Source organism: Hylobates moloch, unplaced genomic scaffold (genome assembly GCF_009828535.3).
Source record: "Hylobates moloch isolate HMO894 unplaced genomic scaffold, HMol_V3 SCAFFOLD_14, whole genome shotgun sequence".
In the NCBI taxonomy this organism is placed as follows: domain Eukaryota; kingdom Metazoa; phylum Chordata; class Mammalia; order Primates; family Hylobatidae; genus Hylobates; species Hylobates moloch.
In genome coordinates, this window is record NW_026652289.1 from 954,803 (window position 1) to 974,843 (window position 20,041).

The 20,041-nt window shown below is 41.8% G+C and overlaps 1 protein-coding gene across 2 annotated transcripts in view; it reads right to left on the reverse strand.

Moving 5' to 3' along the window:
* PCBP3 (poly(rC) binding protein 3) overlaps positions 1-18,534 on the reverse strand; it is a 264,611-nt gene extending 246,077 nt beyond the window's left edge. Inside the window, exon 1 of one of the 2 annotated variants that reach the window (XM_058427584.1) lies at positions 18,463-18,534. The gene's annotated coding sequence lies outside the window, so the exon portion shown is untranslated. The remainder of the gene's footprint in view (positions 1-18,462) is intronic. The other variant, XM_058427585.1, reaches the window with a different exon arrangement.
* Between the last annotated feature and the right edge of the window lie 1,507 nt (positions 18,535-20,041).

Consider the following 20,041-nt stretch of genomic DNA (forward strand, 5'->3'; position numbering starts at 1 on the left):
GGGGCGGAGCCTGCAGTGAGCAGAGATCGCGCCACTGCACTCCAGCCTGGGCGACAGCGAGACTCTTTCTCAAAAAAAAAAAAAAAATCACTGTATCAAAAAGATACTTGTACTCGTATGTTATTACAGCACTATTCGTGATAGAAAGATATGGAACCAACCTAAGTATCCATCAACAGATGACAGGATAAAGAAAATGTAGTATACATATACCAAAAAATACTACTGAGCCATATAAAAAAATGGAATCATGTCCTTTGCAGCAACGTGGATAGAAATGGAGGCCATTATCTTCAGAGAAATAATTCAGAAACAGAAAGTCAAATACCATATATTCTCACTTACGAGAGAATATGGGAGCTAAGTAATATATACACATGGACACACAGAATGTAATAATAGACACCAGATATTTGGAAAGGTGGGAGGGTGAGAGGGGGTGAGGAATGAGAAATTACCTAATGGTTAAAAGGTACACTATTCAGGTGATGCTTACACTAAAAGCCTAGACTTCACCAGCATGCAATATATGCATGTAATAAAACTGTACTTGTTCCCTCTAAATCTATTTTTAAATTGAAAAATAAAAATTGTTAAAAACAAAACTGTAACAAGTACAGATAACTGTAAAAGCCAATAATTACAAATCTGTGTTGAAGTGCACAGAATGTACAAGATTTTTTTTTTTTTTTTTTTTTTAGATGGAGTTTTGCTTTGTCTCCCAGGCTGGAGTGCAATGGTGCAATCTCAGCTCACTGCAACCTCTGCCTCCTGGGTTCAAGCAATTCTCCTGTCTCAGCCTCCCAAGTAGCTGGAATTACAGTCATGCGCCACCAAGCCTGGCTAATTTTTGTTATTTTTTAGTAAAGACGGGGTTTCACCATGTTGGCCAGGCTGGTCTCGAACTCCTGACCTCAAGTGATCTGTTCGCGTCGGCCTCCCAAAGTGTTGGGATTACAGGTGTGAGCCACCATACCCAGCAAGATGTACGTTGTATGACAATAACAGCACAAAGGAAGAAGGAGGGAATGGAGATACACAGAAGCAAAGTTTCTGTATACTAGTGAAATTAGACTGGTACTAATCCAAACTAAACTGTTATAAATTGCCAGTAGTAAGACCCCAAGTAACCCCTAAGAAAATAAAAAATAGTAAAATAAATGATAAGGGAAATAAAACAGTACACTAGAAAATATCTAACACAAAGTCAGTAATGGAGTAATAGAAAATTCAAAAAGACATTGCATAGAGAAAACAAGAAGCAAAATGGCTGGCATAAATTTCACCTTGTCAAAATTGCATTAAATGTAAATGGATTAAACATTCCAATATAAGCACAGAAATTGTCTAAATGGATTTTTTAATGATTCCATTATATGTAGTATACAAGAAAGACACTTAAATACAAAGAACAAATAGGTTGAAAGCATGGAAAAATATATACAATGCAAACCGTAACCAAAGGAGAGCTTGAATGGCTATATTAACATCAGAAAAAAATGGTCTTTAATACAAAAATTGTTATTAGAGACAAAAAATATTTTATAATTATAAAAAGGTCAATTCATCAAGGAGCTCTAACAATTATATATATGTATATAAACACACATACATATGTGTGTGTGTATACATATAAAATAAAGCCCCAGAATGCATGAAACAAAAAATCAAGAGAAACAAAGGGAGAATCAGACAGTTCAACAGTAACAGTTGGAAGCTTCAAAAGTCCATTTTCAATACAGGATGGAATGCAAGACAGAAAATCAGAAAGAAAACAAAAGATTTAAACAATACTAATAAACTAATTAGACCTAGCAGACATTTATAGAATTCTCCATTCAAAAAGCAGAAAACATATTATTCTCAAATACACATGGAACATTCTCTAGAACAGACCAGGTGTTAGCCAAGAAAATAAGTCCCAAAATTTTAAAGAATTAAAATAATATAAAATATGTTCCCCAACCACAAGGGAAAAAAATAGAAATCAGTAACAGATAAAAATTTAAGAAATTCAAAAGTTTGTGGAAATTTAACAATACACTGCTAAATAACCAAAAAGTCAAGGGAGAAGCCATGAAGGAAATTAGAAAATACTTTGAGATCATTAAAAATGAGGCCAGGCACAGTGGCTCACGCCTGTAATCCCAGCACTTTGGGAGGCCATAGCGGGAGGACTGCTTGAGCCCAGGAATTCGAGACCAGTCTGAGCAACATGACAAGACCCTGTGTCTCACAAAAAAATTAAAAAATTAGCCAGGTGTGGGGGAATGCACCTGTAGTCCCATCTACTCAGTAGGATGAGGTGGGAAGATCGTTTGAGCTCAGGAGACTCAAAGTTGAGGCTGCAGTGAGTTGTGATGGCACCAATGCACTTTAGCCTGGGTGTCAGACCAAGGCCCTGTCTCAAAAAAAAAAAAAAGGAAAGTAAAAGAAAGCACAACATATCAAAACTTATGAAAGGCAGTGAAAGCAGTTCTTACAAAATTATAGCTGTAAACACCTATATTAAAAGAGAAATATCTCAAATCAATAACCTAACGTTCTACCTTAAGAAATTAGAAAAAGAGCCAACTAAACCTTTGCAAGCGGAAGAAAAAAACAAATATTCGAGCAAAAATGAAATAGAAAATAGAAAAACAATGAAACCAAAGTTTTTTTGTTTTTTTTTAAAAAAAGACCAATGAAATTGACAACTTTTATCTAGAATGACCAAGAAAAAAAGAGGGAAGACTCAATTTACTAAAATCAGAAAGAAAACTACCAACCTTACAGAAATAAAAGGACTATAAAGAAATATTATGAACTGTTGGCCAATAAATTAGATAACCTAGGTGAAATTCACCAATTCCTAGAAAGACAGAAACTATCAAAACTTAAAAAATAGTACATCTGAAAAAAACCTAAACAAGTAAAGATATTCAGTACCTTAAAAATTTCCCACAAGGAAAAATTAGAAACAGATGGCTTCACTGTTAAATTCTACCAAACATTTAAAGAATGAACACCAATCCTTCACAAGGAGAAACAGACACTTGCCAACTCATTCTATAAGGCCAGTATTACCCTAATACCAAAACCAGACAAAGAGATCACAAGAAAACTACAGATTAACATGCCTTAAGAATACAAACAGAAAATCCTTAACAAGACCGCGTGTGACGGCTCATGTCTGTAATCCCAGCATTTTGGGATGCTGGGGCGGGCGGATCACTTGAGGTCAGGAGTTGGTCAGCCTGGCCAACATGGTAAGACCCTGTCTCAACTAAAAATTCAAAAATTAGCTGGGCATGGTGGCACGCACCTGTCATCCCAGCTACTCAGGAAGCTGAGGCAGGAGAATCGCTTGAACCCAGGAGGCAGAGGCTGCAGTGAGCCGAGATCGCACCTCTGCACTCCAGCCTGGGTGACAGAGTGAGACTCCATCTCAAAAAATCCTCAACAAAACACCGGCCAAACCAAATCCACCAATATATAAAAAGGATTATATGCCATGACAAGTGGGATTTATCTAGGGAATTCAAAGTTGGCTCAACATACAAAACTGAATCAATGTAATACATGACATTAATATAATAAAGGACAAAAATAACATAGTATAGATGCAGGAAAAGCATCTGACAACATTTAACACCCTTTCATGATAATAACACTCAACAACATAGGGATAGAAGGGAAATTCCTCAACCTTATTAAGGGCATCTATAAAAATTCACAGCTAACTATACTTACTGGTGAGAGGCTAAAAGCTTTCCCCCTAAGATGAGGAACAAACAATGATGTCCACCCTTGCCACAACAATTAAACATTGTGTTAAAGCTTATAACCAGGGAAATTACATGAGAAAAATTTTAAAAAGGCATGCAGATTAGAAACAAAGAATTAAAAGTATCTATATCTGCAGATGATATAATCTTGCATATAAAAAATCCTCAGGAATCCACTAAAGAACTATTATAGCTACTAAATCCTATGCTCATGGATTGGAAAACTTAATATTGTTAACCTGACAATACTCCCCAAATTATCTACAGATTCAGTTAATCCCCATCAAAATTCTACCTGCCTTTTTTTTTTTTCCAGAAAGTGACAAACCAAACCTAAAAACCATATGGAAATGCAAGGGACCAGGAAAACCAAAATAAATAAAAAGACCAAAGTTGAAGGACTCACACTTCCCAATCTTAAAACTTACTACAAAGCTACAATAATCAAGACTGTGTGCTGCTGGCATAGAGAGAGACATATAAGTCCATGGAATAGAGTTGAGAGTTCAGAAATACACCCATATTTTATGGTCAACTATTTTTGACAAAAGTGCTAAGGCCATTCAATGGGTAGTCTTTTGAACAAATGGTACTAGGACTAGACAGCCACAGGCAGAAGAACGAAGTTAAACTCCTCCTTCATACCATAGATAAAAATTAACTCAAAATGCACCAAAGACCTAAATTTCAGAGCTAAAACTATAAAACCCTTAGAATAAAACAGAGGTGTAAATCTTTGTGACCTAGGATTAAGCAATGTCTTAAATATGACAAAACACAAGCAACAAAAGAAAAAAATTGATAAATGCAGTATTACCAAAATAAAAATCATTTGTGCATCAAAGGATACTATCAAGAAAATGAGGCGGGCACGGTAGTTCACACCTGTAATCCCAGCACTTTGGGAGGCTGAGGCAGGTGGATCATGAGGTCAGGAGATCAAGACCATCCTGGCTAACACGGTGAAACCCTGTCTCTACTAAAAATACAAAAAATTAGCCAGGCACAGGTGGCGGGCGCCTATAGTCCCAGCTACTCGGGAGGCTGAGGCAGGAGAATGGCATGAACCTGGGAGGCAGAGCTTGCGGTGAGCCAAGGTTGTGCCACTGCACTCTAGCCTAGGTGACAGAGCGAAACTGTGTCTCAAAAAAAAAGAAAGAAAGAAAGAAAGAAAGAAAGAAAGAAAGAAAGAAAGAAAGAAAGAAAGAGAAAAGAAAATGAAAAGACTACTCACAGTTGAAGGGAAAATATTTGCAAATCATATACCCAATAAGGGACTAACATACAGAATATATAAAGAACAATTAAAACTCAGCAATAAAAAGACAATCCAGTTTTTAAATGGGAAAAGGATTTATTTTTGTTTTTGTTTTCAGCTTTTTTTTTAATTTATTATACTTTAAGTTCTGGAATACATGTGCAGAACGTGCAGGTTTGTTACACAGGTATACACATGCCATGGTGGTTTGCTGCACCCATCAACCCCTCATCTACATTAGGTAGTTCTCCTAATGCTATCCCTCCCCTAGGCCCCCACCACCAACAGGCCCTGGTGTTTGATGTTCCCCTCCCCGTGTCCACGTGTTCTCATTGTTCAACTCCCACTTACGAGTGAGAACATGAGGTGTTTGGTTTTCTGTTCTTGTGTTAGTTTGCTGAGAATGATGGTTTCCAGCTTCATCCATGTCCCTGCAAAGGACATGAATTCATCCTTTTTTATGGCTGCATCATATTCCATAGTGTATATGTGCCATGTTTTCTTTATCCAGTCTATCACTGATGGGCATTTGGGTGGGTTCCAAGTCTTTGCTATCATGAACAATGCTGCAATAAACATATGCATGCATGTGGATTTATAGTAGAATGATTTATAATCCTTTGGGTATATACCCAGTAATGGGACTGCTGGGTCAAATGGTATTTCTGGTTCTAGATCCTTGAGAAATTGCCACACTGTCTTCCACAATGGTTGAACTAATTTACACTCTCACCAAAAGTGTAAAAGCTTTCCTATTTCTCTACATCCTCTCCAGCATCTCGTTTCCTGACTTTTTAATGATTGCCATTCAAACTGGTGTGAGATGGTATCTCATTGTGGTTTTCATTTGCATTTCTCTAATGACCAGTTATGATGAGCATTTTTACCCTTTTTTTTTTTTTTTTTTTGAGACGGAGTCTCGCTCTGTCGCCCAGGCTGGAGTGCAGTGGCACAGTCTCGGCTCACTGCAAGCTCCGCCTCCCGGGTTCATGCCATTCTCCTGCCTCAGCCTCTCCGAGTAGCTGGGACTACAGGCGCCTGCCACCGCGCCCGGCTAATTTTTTGTATTTTTAGTAGAGACGGGGTTTCACCATGGTCTCGATCTCCTGACCTCGTGATCCGCCCGCCTCGGCCTCCCAAAGTGCTGGGATTACAGGCGTGAGCCACCGCGCCCGGCCATGATGAGCATTTTTTCATGTGTCTGTTGGCTGCATAAATGTCTTCTTCTGTTCATACCCCTCGCCCACTTTTTGATGGGTTTTTTTTTTCTTGTCAATTTGTTTAAGTTCTTTGTAGGCTCTGGATATTAGACCTTTGTCAGATGGATAGATTGTAAAAACGTTCTCCCATTCCGTAGGTTGCCTGTTCACTCTGACAATAGTTTCTTTTGCTGTGCAGAAGCTCTTTAGTTTAATTAGATCCCATTTGTTAATTCTGGCTTCTGTTGCCATTGCTTTTGGTGTTTTAGTCATGAAGTCTTGGGCAAAGGATTTAAATAGCCATTTCTCCAAAGAAAAAACAAAAATGGCCAATAAGCAGTACATGAAAAGGGCTGAATATCATCAGTCACTACAGAAATGCTAATTTATACCACAATATCTACTACTTCCCACCCACTACATGGCTATAATCAAAAAACTGGAAAATAACAAGTGTTTGAGAGAATGTGCAGAAATTGGAACCCTCATAAATTACTGATGGGAATATAAAATGGTGCAGCACTTTACATTCCAAATTGTTTGGAATTTTACATTGCCAAATTGTTTTCCGAAGATGCTGCAACATCTTCGGGAAACAATTTGGCAGTTATTCAAAAAGTTAAACAGAGTTATACTGTATGACTCAGCAATTCTACTTCTAGTGTAAACCCAAGACAAGTGAAAACATATATTCATATGAAAACTCGTAGTACTGTTCATAGCATGTTGTTCATAACAGCCAAAAAACAACTGAAATGTCTATCTACTGATGAATGGATAAACAAAATGTCATGTATTTATACAACTGAGTATTAGTCAGCCATAAAAAGGAATGAAATACTGATACATACTACAGCATGGATAAAGCTTGAAAATGTTATGCAAAGTGAAAGAAGCCAGACACAAAAGGCCACATACTATATAATTCCACTCATATGAAATTTCCATAATAGGCAAATTCTTAGAGATGAAAACTAAATTAACAGTTGCCAGGGCCTTTCGGGAGGAAGAAACAGGCAGTTACTGTGTATGATGAGGTTTCTTTTTAAAGTGAAGAAAATATTCTGGAATTATGTAGTAATGACAGTTGCATGACCTTGAAAATACACCAAAAAACACTCAATTGTAAACTTTAAAAGGGTGAATTTTATAGAGTGTGAATTATATCCCACGAAATGTTTAAGTAAATTGAAAGAATTTGTTAAAAGATTAAATAAAAATATTTTTAGATTAAAAAATACGTAATGTTGGCCAGGCGCGGTGGCTCACGCCTATAATCCCAGCACTTTGGGAGGCCGAGGTGGGCAGATCACGAGGTCAAGAGATTGAGACCATCCTGGCCAATATCGTGAAATCCCGTCTCTACTAAGAATACAAAAATTAGCTGGGCATGGTGGCGTGCAACTGTAGTCCCAGCTACTGGGGAGGCTGAGGCAGGAGAAACACTTGAACCCGGTAGGTGGAGGCTGCAGTGAGCTGAGATCGCGTCACTGCACTCCAGCCTGGCAACAGAGCAAGACTCTGTCTCCAAAAAAAAAAAAAAAAATGCAGTGTCTACATCAGCTGACCTGCAATAAAGGAATTTCTAAAGAAGGCCCTTTGGGCAGAAATGAAACCATCCCAGAATAAGTCGGAAATGCCAGAGACCAATGAAGAGCAAAGAAAAGATAAGTATCTGGATAAATCTAAATGAACACTAATTGTTAATATTACTGTTAATACAATACTGTTAATGTTACCTGTAATAATACTATCAATACCAATATTGTTAATATAATACTGTTAATATTAATTTATTTCACTGAGTTTAAAAAGAAAATATATAGAATTAAAGTGCATAATAATAAGCACATATGAATCTGGAGGGGGGTCATAGAGTTCAAGTCTTCTAAGAAACTATGATTTGTCTAGGAGAAAGATAAAGGTATAACTACATTATCTGGATAAGTTACTAACAATGTACACAATAACCACTAAAAGAACAAAAAATAGGACATAATCTCCAATCTACTGGAGAAGGTGGAAAAATGGAATGATTTTTTCAAAAAATCATATTATCAGATTAAAATAATGCAAGAAAAGAGAGAAAAATAAACACAGAAAATGTAGGACAAGACAAATACATAAAAGGATCGTAAATTTAAACCCAAATAAATCAGTAATTACATTTAACGTAAATGAACTGTTCCAATTAAAAGACAAAGACTGTCAGATTGAATGAAAAAAATATCTAACTATACTCTTTGCAAGAGACATACCTAAAGCATAAAACTATAGTAAGGTTGAGAATAAGATAAAAAACAAAGATATCATGTAAATATGAGTCTAAAACATCTAGCATGGCTATGTTAATATTAACATCAGACATACCATATAATAAAGTCAAATATTAATTACTAAAGAGAACCAGTCATAATAACTAAAGTCTCCGTTCATCAGGAAGACCTAACAGTTTCAAATCTGTGTGCCCCTGACAACACAGTCTCAAAAATTTATACATAAAAACTGGCAGAACTGCAAGGAAAAATAAGACAAATCCATAATCATAATGAAATCATGTAATTATCTCAGTAATGAATATAACAACCAAAAAAACTAGTAAGAAAGCAGATTTACCAACTCAGCTAAACAGAATATTTAGTATAGTACATTGAACCCAATTATTTCCAGGCACATAGGAATATGTGAGAAAACTTACATACCATATTCTGGGCTATAAGGCAAATCAGCATATTTCAAAGGATTAAAATCATAGAAAGCAAGATCTTTGGGCAATATAATTGTGCTGAAGAATAATAAAACAAGAAAATATGCATATGTTTAGAAATGTTTAAATGTTCTTCTAAATTACCTAGGAATCAAAGAAAAAACATAATGGAAATTAGAAAGTATAACAAACAATAATGAAAATGCCTTAAATAAAACTTTGTATGATGTAGTTGAGGCATTGTTTACAAGAAAATATATCACTTTAAACACACATATTAGAAAAAAAGGAAAAGCTGCAAATTAATAAATTAAGTATTCATCTCAGATTAGAAAGAGAACAGCTATAAGAAAGGAAAATTACGAGCCAATTTCACTCACAGGCACAAATGCAAAAACTCCAAACAAAATATTAGTCATCAGGGCGGGTGTGGTGGCTCACACCTATAATCCCAGCACTTTGGGAGGCCGAGGCAGGCGGATCACCTGAGGTCAGGAGTTTGAGACCAGCCTGGTCAACATGGTGAAACCCCGTCTCTACTAAAAAATACAAACATTAGCCAGGCGTGGTGGAACGTGCCTGTAATCCCAGCTACTCTGGAGCCTGAGGCAGGGAGAACTGCTTGAACCCAGAAAGAGGAGGTTGCAGTGAGCCGAGATCATGCCACTGCACTCTAACCTGGGCAACAGAGCAAGACTCCATCTCAAAAAAAAAAAAAAAATAGCCATCAGAATCCAGTCACATATTTTAAGAATAAGCTGGCATGATCAAGTTATGTTTAAATAGTGGTCATCTGTGGGTAGTAGAATTATCAAGATTTTTATTCTGCTTTTTATGCTAATCTTTCCTTTAGAAATTTTCTACACAAACATCCATTACTTTAGGGACCAGGAAAAATATTTTTGAATTAATCATTAATATTCTGATCTCTCATCTTTTTGAGATCAACTAATTCATAAATGGCAAGAAGAAAAGAACAAGGGCTGGCTCAGCACAGCCATTCTGTCTGAATAATATAAGGATACAAAGGCCTTATTTGTCTCAGTGTCTCTACTGGGTTGACTGAGAACAAAGAAAGAGTGAACAGGAGTAGAAAAGGATTTACAAAGATAGGAATGTGATAATAGCAATTTGTAGGCTTTTCCCCAAACATTAAAGGAGCAATCTCATACACAAATGCGTCTATAAATAGAATCCATATTGCACTTTAATGAATAATTTAAAACCACTCTGCAAACAGGGTTAAGAAAACAGGAACCTAGATGCTCAAAAATCAATAGTTCTGTCCTATCCCAACCTGGTGAGTTACAGAAACAGATGTCTAAGTTTTACATTATTTTTTAGAAATGTTGCAAAATAGATAGTTAAGTACAAAAAGACTTAAAAACATTTACAACCTTAGAGCTAATAGTTTCACCTTTAGAAATTTAGAAGCAATCAGTGATACGCACAATGATTTTTGTATAGGATATTTTTCAAAGCATTATTTATCATGATGAGTATTTTAAAGCAACATAAATGTCTAGCTATAGGGAAAAGGTTCAATAAACTGGGACACTCTTTGGAATAGTATGCAGCCATTTAAAATCATATTTTAGAAGAACACATTATGAGACAAGGAAATGCTCATGATGTAAAGGGAAAAATATTGGTTCAAAAAACATACTTTGGAATGAATCCCAACTTTAGGATATGCATATCATACATAAATATAAGTAGGAAAAAACACTGAATATCCTTTTGTGGTAAGATTAAGGATAATGTTGATCTTCTACTTTATAATTTTCTGTTTCTTCCAATTTTTCTACATAAAACATTTGTATTACTTTTATAAATAGAAAAAACGTTGTATAAAAGAAAATAAATAATAAGCTGATTACCTTAAATAGAGTCAAAAACCCTTCATCAACCCAAATCCACTTCTAAGGGGAGGTCAGTGGAGATCAGTACATCCATTTTCTATTGCCGCATAACAAACTATCACAAATTTAACACCTTAAACCAATATGTATTTAATATCTCACAGTTTCTGTGAGTCAGGAATTTAAGCAGGCTTAACTGGGTCCTCTGCTTAGGGTCTCACAAAGCTGCATTCAAAGTGTTAGCCAGGCTGTGCTCTCACCTGAAGGACTAACAGGAAGAATCTGTTTCCACGCTCACTCAAGATTATTGACAAAATTTCCTTGTGCTATTGGACTGAGTGCCCCCTGCTTCCAGGATGAGGAAGATTCTACCACCCTGCCCCATCTTAAATTAGATATGGCCAGAATGACTCCTTCTAGCCAATGAAATGTGAGCAGAATGGAGTAGTGACCCTTCCAAAGTGATTAATTGCTACTGCAAGTGTCTCCATATTTAAAAAGGTCCAGATCCAGACCATTTAAGAATCGATTTTGCCAAATTTCCAGGAAACGAGAATTCCTCCCTTTCCAAAACTATTACATTTGGGAGGCCAAGGTGGGAGAATTTCTTGAGCCTAGGAGTTCAAGACCAGCCTGGGCAACATAGCAAGACCCTTATTCTACAAAAAAGAAATTTAAAAATTTTCTGAGCATGGTGGTTTGTGCCTATAATCCCAGCTAATCAAGAAGCTAACGCAAGAAAATCACTCAAGCCCAGGAGTTCAAGGTTGCAGTAGGATATGATAGCACCACTACACTCTAGCCTGGGTGACAGAGTCCCTCTCTCTAAAAAAAAGAAAGAAATTATTACAAAGATGATGAAGTATCATGTTGATACCAAATCTGAATAAGGGCGATACAAGAAAAGATTATCGCTGGTCAACACCTCTTATGAATATATAAATCCTAAATGAAATATTTGCATATTGGACCCAATAATTTAGGCTGGAGTGCAGAGGCATGATCACAGTTCATTGCAGCTTCAACCTCCCAGCCTTAAGTGATCCTTCAACCTCAGTCCCCCAAGTAGCTAGGACTACAGATGCATGGCACCATGCCCAGCTAATTTTTTTTCTTTGGTTTTTTTTTTTTTCTTTGTAAAAATGGGGTCTCACTATATTTCCCAGTCTTGTTTTGAACTCCTGCGCTCAAATGATCCTCCGGCCTCAGCCTCTCAATGTTGGGATTACAAGTGTGAGCCACCACACCTGGCCTGGTAATATTTTTTAATGTAGTACATCACAGTTTCTCCCAGGAAATAAATAATGGCTTAAATTAAAAGAATAAAATATCTCATCTCAATCACGATTTTTTTTAAAAAAGCATAAAATTATCTAAATAAGTACACTGTATAGAAAACCATTTGAGAAAATTCAAAATCTATTCATGATTTTTTTAAAAAGCTTTTATTGGCTGGGCACGGTGGCTCACACTTGTAATCCCAGCACTTTGGGAGGCCGAGGCGGGCAGATCATGAGGTCAGGAGATCGAGACCACGGTGAAACCCCATCTCTACTAAAAATACAAAAAATTAGCCGGGCGTGGTGGCAGGCACCTGTAGTCCCAGCTACTCGGAGGCTGAGGCAGGAGAATGGTGTGAACCCAGGAGGCGGAGCTTGCAGTGAGCGGAGATTGCGCCACTGCATTCCAGCCTGGGCGACAGAGCGAGACTCCATCTCAAAAAAAAAAAAAAAAAAAAAAAAAGCTTTTATTAAACTACTAGTAAATGTGATCATCCTTAACCTAATAAAGGAATCTACCAAAAAAAAAAAAGTTCACAATTAAGTCTTTCACAGCATTTCTTTTAAATGAAAAACAATATAAGGACAATCTTACCACAATCTCCCTACAACTTTCTCTAGTGGTCCAAGCAAAGGAAAAAAGACAAAAAAAAAGATCAATAAAAGATTTAAGAACTAGGGAGAAAGAAATTAAATTATCATTAGGTACATGAAGCAACTAGAAACTGATTCACGCATTTGTGAAATCTGATGTGCTTCAAAGGTACCACTGCAGATCACTGGGGAAAGGACTGTATTCAATAAACAATACCGGTACAACTGGTTATGAATTTGGAAAAAAATTAAAATTGGATCTCTATCTCATACCCCACACAAAAATAAGTTCTAGGTAGACTATAAAAAGCAAATATTTAAATATTTTTTTAAAGAGGAGGACATATTATGACTGATATGGTTTGGCTGTGTCCCCACCCAAATCTCATCTTGAATTCCCATGTGTTATGGGAGGGACCCAGTAAGCAGGTAATTGAATCATGGGGCAGGTCTTTCCCATGCTGTTCTTGTGATAGTGAGCAAGTCTCACAAGATCGGATAGTTCTAAAAGTGGAGTTTCCCTGCACAAGCTCTCTCTTCTCTTGTCTGCTGCCATGTGAGATGTACCGTTCAACTTCCACCATCATTGTGAGGCCTCCCCAGCCACGTGGAACTGTAAGTCCATTAAACCTCTTTCTTTTGTAAATTGCCCACTCTCGGGTATGTCTTTTATCAGCAGCATGAAAATGGACTAATACAATGACCTTGGAGTAACACAAGATTTCTTAAATCAGACTCAATCACCATAAACTGTAAAGAAAATACTGATAAATCTGACTACATTAAAACTGAACATCTGCTCATCAAAACGGCATATTTAAAAGGATAAAGAACAGGATACAAATAGAATCCAGAATATGTAAAGAACTTCTAAAAAGCTATAAAAAGGATAATCCAGACAATAAGCAGACAAACAATATAAGAATACAATTTTTAGAAGAAGCTCAAGTGGCCAAAGTATGGGTAGAAAATCCTCAAACTCACTAGCCAAGGAAATGCTAATTAAAACAGTAAGATATTTAATATCTACTCAATTGACAACAATTAAAACATCTGAATCTATAAAGGATTAGTGAGAATGTAAAGAAACAAACCTCTGGAAAGTAATCTGACAACAGCTATGAAGTTGGAATTGGGCCTAGCCTGTGACACCACAATCTCAGTGGTAAGTGTATATCTGGTCTACTCTTTCTCAAGTGTCCAACACGGAGGAGACATGGCAATTGGGAGTGGTAGAGGCTGTGGAGGCTGCTCAGAGAGACTGGAAGTGGGATTTGGGCCAAATAAGACAATATCAGATGCCAGTCTTACCTAGGAGGTGAAATAGAGAATAGAACTATGCTTACCTGGGGTGAATTCTCCCCAAGTGGCAGCTCCATCATTTTATCTTCTAAAACCAATCTAATCATGTTATTTCCTCCTTAATTTTGTCAGCTAAGACTGCCAAATGAAGAGCCCCAGCTTATATCAGTTTCTTAGTGCTGTTGGAACAGACACTCAGTGTTTTAATACAACAAACATTTATCTTACAGTTCTGGAGGTCACAAGTCAGACAAAGGTCTCACTGGGCTAGAAACCAAGGACTGCATTCCTTTCCCAGGTCTCTAGGGGACAGAATCCCTTTTCTTGCCTTTTCCAAAGGCTTCCCACATTCCTTGACTAGTGCACCCTTCCATCTTCAAAGCCAGCAATGGCAGCTCGAGTCTTTCTCACCTCACATCACTCTGACACTGACTATTCTGCCTCTCTTTCCACTTTTAAGAACCCTTGTGATTACTCAGAGCCCACCCAGATAATCCAGGATAATCTCCCTATTTTAAAATCAGCTGATTAGCAACCTCATTCCATCTGCTGCCTTAACTCCCCTGCCATGTAACATAACATAGTCCTGAGATTAGGATGTGGACAGCTTTATGAGCCATTATTCTACCTACCATGCAACTCCTCCTCCACTTTCACCCCCCTCCATCTCCAATAAAGTTCCAACCATTTCACAATGCCCCTAACACTTCCAGCAGGGTCCCAACTCCTTCACTATGCTTCCATACCTCCAGCCTCCACACCGCTGCACACTCTGTACTCCGGTTATTCCAACCTTCCAGCCTTTTTCGAATAAATGTATACCCAATCCATGCCCAATTATAACTCATGCCCTAGGGCCCAGCCCAAAGGTCACCTCTTCTCTAAAGCTTTCCCTGATTCTCGGCCCAAATGAATCACCCTTCAACACATTCGCCTGGTTTTCTATGTATCCCAACTAAAGCACTGAGTATGGCCGCCTGTAATTATGTGTTTACATGTTCCTTCCTCAATCTGAACTGGTAAGCCCTTCAACAAGAACTCTGTCTCATTCCTCCATGGGTTCCCAGATCATAGCATAGGAAATGGCAAAGAGTAGGCAATCAGGGAGTATTTCTGAAGCTTAGATGAGGCAGAAGGAAGTTTTCCTGAGTTTCTGTCAACAAAAGAGATGTCAAAGAGTAACCTGGGTTAAGTGTACAACAAATGAGGCCACAGAATCAGTTCAGATGATCATAACAAAAAGCACCTCAACGATCCACTGCTTAGCTTGATATACAACTTACTATCATGTGCAACAATCTCTGTACCACAAGTGACACCTATCTTTTTTTTTAATGCTAACCTGTGGGGCAATTCTAAAGTAACTGACAAAATTAACTTCAAGAGGTTCATGTAAAATGATTTACAAAGATGTCCTCAATATTAGAGAAAAGAGAGTAGATGTAGCTCTAACACAACAGGAATGCCTGGCAACCACTCAATAGCCCAACACATAAACAGATCCCATCGCCAGGAAAGGCTGAGAACCAACATGCTGGAGAATGCAAAACATGCTAGAGTCAACCCTTTTGGGAACAAGTTGCCCCTACATAGATACATGCCTACAGATGTATGTCTATATTGTAATAAAGGTGCTATGGTTGGAATATCCCCTCCAAAACTCATGCTGAAATGTAATCCTCAATGCAGCAGTATTGAGAGGTGGGACCTTTAAGAGGTGATTGGATCAAGAGGGCTCTGCCCTCATAAAATGGATTAATCCATTCATGGGTTAATGGATTAGTGGGTTGTCATGGGAGTGGGGCTGGTGGCTTTGGCCCCTGGACCTTAGACTTCTCAGCCTCCATGACTGTAAGAAATACATTCCTTTTCTTTGTAAATTACCTAGTTTCAGGTATTCTGTTATAAGCAAAAGAAAACAGACTAAAACAAACTGGTACTTTCTTAAAGAAATGGTTGTTAAGAAAACAGGGTTTCATTTAATGTCAGTGATTTGTTACTTGATGCCCATACTCAAGCAACAAAACTCCCACCTAGAGAGACAGTGAAGACTAAGCAAAGGAAATGGAATGTTCTAGCATAATTATCCTCCTTAAAAAGAAGAATAAAATGGCTTAAGTGTTTTCAAGACACGCTCCCATTCAACAGAATTTCCCGATCAAATTTTATTTAATAATATGAATTCTGAAATTAATTTTAAAGTACGCTGGAAAGGAAATTTGAGCTCCCCCTGCCCCAAAACACACACACACACACACACACACACACACACACACACACACAGAGAGAGAGAGAGAGAGAAACAGGTGACACGGATTCAGCACCATGGACAGCGGGCCCATGACGCCTTGCCTGTGAGAGTCATTGCCACCAGGGATGAGAGCTGAGACATCAGAGCTGCCCCAAAATCTACAGCATTTATTCTAATGTTTAAGTCGGGGCAATTCCAATACATGAGCAAGTATTTTCCTTGGTTATGGCCCAAAGCACAGCCTTCTTCACTGAGAGGATACACAACTTACATCTACTAAAATCTGCTTCAGTGTTCACCTTTACAATAAAGCCCTGAGACTTTTATAAAAATAGAAATGATTCTGCCATTGACACAGGAATTGAAATAATCAAAACTGATACACAGAATCCAAATCTGAATGGCTAGATTGGTTCAAGAAGCTCATGAGACTTTTTCAAATTTATAAATGCAGCATGCTGTCAGCCTCCTCAGAACAATAGGGTAAAGGATAGCTTCTTCAAAACAGCTAGCAAAATATAACCATATGTTGAATTTTTTCGCATAAATAGCTAAAAACGTAACCACAAAGCTGTGTGGGTTTTCCCCCACCGTATTATAATGATATCTGGGAAAGTGCTGTTTTGAGGTCCAAAAGCACCACTAATCAGCAGCACCTGTGGCAACACCAGCCAAAAAGCCCCGAATTCTAGACAGAGTCCATTTTTTTCAGTTATAAAGACCCCATTTACCATCAAAACTTTTTCAAAACCTTATAATATTGAGTATCAACTAAGAAAATACGTGAAGCTATGTAAGTTCTAAAACATTTGTAATGAACTTGCACTGTATAAACAACAGCATCTACATACAAGCAAAAAAAAAAATACTGCTCGAAAGTGAGACATCAGTTAGTCCGTCACTGCACTTGTGTTTAAAGCCTCATGCTTTCTTATGGATCTCCAAGCCTGAAACCACCAGAACTATTTCTGCTTCTCTCGTGTGATGATCAATCAGGTCCTTTCAGATCTTGCCAATGATCCCTTCAGAGTGACACTGTTCTACAAACACTCCTTTTGGGGCCAAAATAGGTATCTCTGACACGCTTTAAGATGATGAATTGTTCTTGAATATGAGGAGGACTGGGAGTTAGTTCTCTTAAATAGGGAAGCACCCTTGCACACTCCTTTGGAATCCACTTCTGAGAAAGTCCAAAGAAAAGAAAAAGGGCAACAGTTTGCCCCTGAAAGCGAGTTCAATTTCAGACGGATATGTGAGGGCCTGTGCCAGAGGAATATTTTTGAAATGGGGGGAGTCTGTAAGTGACCCAGTCAAATCTCTAAAGGCCTCTCTGCAAGGCCCTGCTGCTCAAGATTCCTTCTGGTGAATCCCACTCTACGAACACTCAACAACTAAGAGTGCTACTGGCTCACATGGAGGGTTAACAAGACCTGCAAATCCAGGCTGCTCTGAAGGACGGTGGAAGATAACCAACCCCGAGCCACGAGATTTAGGACCCGACTTTTGGTTAACTTTCAAATTTCTTATGCCAGTAATATACTTCAGAGTAGCGGGGGGAAATTGGAAAACATCACCAGGCAAAAAGAAAAAACAAACTCTTTCACGAAACAAGACTTCCAATTAGAACACGTGTGGGGACAATAAGAAACACGTTCTAACCACCCCCAAAATTAAAATAAAACACACCGACCAACAAGAGCCAACAAGAGGGACCTGCGCGCTCCCCACCACCCGCGCGCGGCTCTCCGCAGGGTCACCGAGGGGTGAGGCCGCGCTCTCCCGGCGGCCGTCCAGGGGGAGGAGGCCCCGCGCCGCGCCCCGCCGCCCTCCAGCCGCCGCGGCCGCTCCGGGGTGTTCCCCAGATCTCTTCTCAATCAAGAGATGAAATTTGTGCCGTTTTGAAACTGAAGCCTCAAGTAGTCCAGGCGTTTTCTGACCCACATCCGAGGCGCTCTCGGCTTCCCGCCGCAACTTCCGAATTTGGGGAGGGGGCGGAGGCGGGCGAGCCAGGCCTGGCGACCGCACCTTGAGGGAGCGCGAGTCCCCTCGCTGCCCCGGGCCGCCGCAGGCGCCGGTGGCGGTCGGGGACGGCGCGACCCAGCCCGGGACCCCCGCCCGCCCCGGCTCGAGCGAAGTTTGCCGCGGTCCGGGGTCGCTCCGTCACTCGGCCTCCGTCGGGGACTCGGTCCCCGTAACCCGCAAGGGCGCCCGACCCCGACCCCGCCCGCCACCGCTCACTCACCTGCCCTGCGCCGGACGGCGAGCCCGCGGGCCGGCGGGGAGAGGCCGGGAAGGCCGGGCGGGGTCGGGGCGAGGCGGGTGAGAAGGCGGCAGCGGAGGCTAAGTCGGCCGAAGCGGCGGCGACCGCGGCTGAGGCGGCTGAGGCGGCGGTCGCGGCTTCAGGCGCTCCAGCCCGAGCGCTGCGCGCGGCGCGGGCCCGCCCCTCTGCGCCGCTAACCAATCTAGCGCCGCGCGCCGCCGCCGGCCCCGCCCCCGCCCAAGGGCAGGCTCGCGAAAGCGGGCGCCGCGGGCCAATCAAAGGGCGGAACATCGACCGGCGCGGCCAATCCGAGCCCGGAAAGTTCTCTGGAAAAAGCCAACTCGAGTCAAAGGGGCGGGGGTGGGGCTGCGGGCGGGGCGGGGACCTGGCCCAATGACGCGCGGGGCGGGGCCGAGCATTGGGAGGGGGGAGGAGGCGGGGCCTCGAACGGGCGGGCTGGTCACTAGTAGTGGGCGGGGTCGTAGGCGGGACATTGAGCGCGCGGGGCAAGAATCGGGGCGGGGCCCTAATGAGGTGAAGCGGGGCGAGGACGGGCAGTGGGAGGGGCGGGTCACCATTTGGGGTAGGGTGGGGGCGGGGCAGGGGCGGGGCTGAGTTCGGGGAGCCGGGCCGGGGAGAGGCCTAAGTCGGGGCGGGCGGGAGACGGGCAAGAGCAGTGGGCGGGGCTCGGAGATAGGGGATTAGTGTCCTTGATGGGGCGGGGCCCAGGCTTGGGGCGGGCCTGTGGTGGGCAGGGCCGCGGATGGGCGGGGCGAGCCTTGGTGGGCGGGCCGGGCCTGCGGTGGGCGGGGCGGGCCTGTGGTGAGCGAGACCTTGGTGGACGGGGCGGGTCCGTGGTGGACGGGGCGGGTCCGTGGTGGACGGGGCGGGTCCGTGGTGGACGGGGCGGGTCCGTGGTGGGCGGGGATTTGGTGGGCGGGAGGGCCCGACGGGACGGGAGTGGCCGTTGAATTCCCGGCCTTGCCGCAACCCCGAAGGTCCCCCTGCAGCGCCCGCTTCCCGTTCTCTGCGCGCCTGGCCCCGGCCCCAAGGCTGGGGCCGCAGCGCCCGGCGGGCAGGGGCCCCGAGCGGCCCGTGAGCCTGTGCCCAGACGCCGCCCGCCCCGCGCTGGTCTCGCGGCCCCGTCCCCTCCGCCCGCCCGGCGTTCTAGAGCCCTGGCCTGGGGCGGGGCGTTGCTGGGCCCCGGGGGCTGCAGGGGGAGGCCGCCCTTTCTCTGGGCTGGCTCCGGGCTGTTCCGCTCCGCGCCGTTTTCCCGGTACTTCCTGGGGAGCCCGCCTCGCTGTGCGTCCCCGCCCGGGCGTTTCTTCCGCGGCGCTGAGCGCCCGCCCCGGCCTCGGGCAAGGGCAGCCGGACGCCCCCAGGACCAGGGCGCTGGGGCCGAGGCGCGTCCTCCGCAGTCGCCGTGCCTAGGCTCCGTTTCCACGCGGGTCCTCGCCGGGGTGGGAGGCGCCTCTTGGCGTCCGTGGGGAGCTGGGGGTGGGGGGCGGCAGGGCAGGAGGTGGTGGGGGCTGAGCCGGAGAAACGTCCTTGCCCCGCCGGA